Genomic DNA, 768 nt, shown 5'->3' on the forward strand with positions numbered 1-768 from the left:
TAAAATATGGACTGCTTCATGAATTTGCATGTCATCCTTACACAGGAGCCATGCTAATCTTCTCTGCATTGTTCCAATTTTAGTATATGTGCTGCCAAAGTGAGCACTGTTTTTATATATTAGGTAAAGTTATTACATCTCCCAGGTTTGATAGATTGGCCTAATGTAGTAGGTGTCCTATAGGGTCCAAGGGTACAGCCTCCCCTATTGCCCAAGCTGGGTACTCAGGTGCACCCACTGTGTGGGTTGTGTACATCCTCTTCTTGTAGTTGAGCCTTGATTGCTGTTGGCATGTCCAATGTCAGCTGCCACCTGCATTCTAACTGGAATATTACAGCATTAGTTACAAAGTGATCTGCAAATGGCTTCTTCTTATGCTGGGCTTGAAGGTGTCCAGGAGAGACCAAGCTTTGAGCCAAGTCCATTTGCTGCTAGTGCAGGATCTGGAGCACCTTAGTGAGATGTACAGGGATCACTGAAACCAGATGCTCTTATTTGAGAGAATTGAGGAAAACCTGAAGCTTGGGCCAAGACAAGCCATTCATATGGAAAATTCACTGGAAACATCTTGGGTGTACTTGATAGTTGAGTGGGGCAGGGCCTTAGGGAATCACCAGGGTGAGGCAAATGGTGTGAGCCAGGTTGATGGAGTCTCAGATATGACCCCCATCTGCCAGTTGTATGTGAGGGGTGGGGGGGGAGGGCGGTTCAGAAAAGGAACAATGGCCTCTGCCAGCACTTCTTTCTGGGAGAAAGTTGCCTTCCTCT

General features: G+C 46.6%; 1 non-coding gene across 1 annotated transcript; it reads right to left on the reverse strand.

Moving 5' to 3' along the window:
• LOC119042040 (U6 spliceosomal RNA) lies at positions 1-107 on the reverse strand. The gene has a single exon (XR_005081147.2). It is a non-coding gene; the product is annotated as a U6 spliceosomal RNA (small nuclear RNA).
• Between the last annotated feature and the right edge of the window lie 661 nt (positions 108-768).

The sequence above is a fragment of the Artibeus jamaicensis genome, unplaced genomic scaffold, assembly GCF_021234435.1.
Source record: "Artibeus jamaicensis isolate MK-2021 breed Jamaican fruit bat unplaced genomic scaffold, CSHL_Jam_final contig_3182, whole genome shotgun sequence".
Classification (NCBI taxonomy): Eukaryota; Metazoa; Chordata; class Mammalia; order Chiroptera; family Phyllostomidae; genus Artibeus; species Artibeus jamaicensis.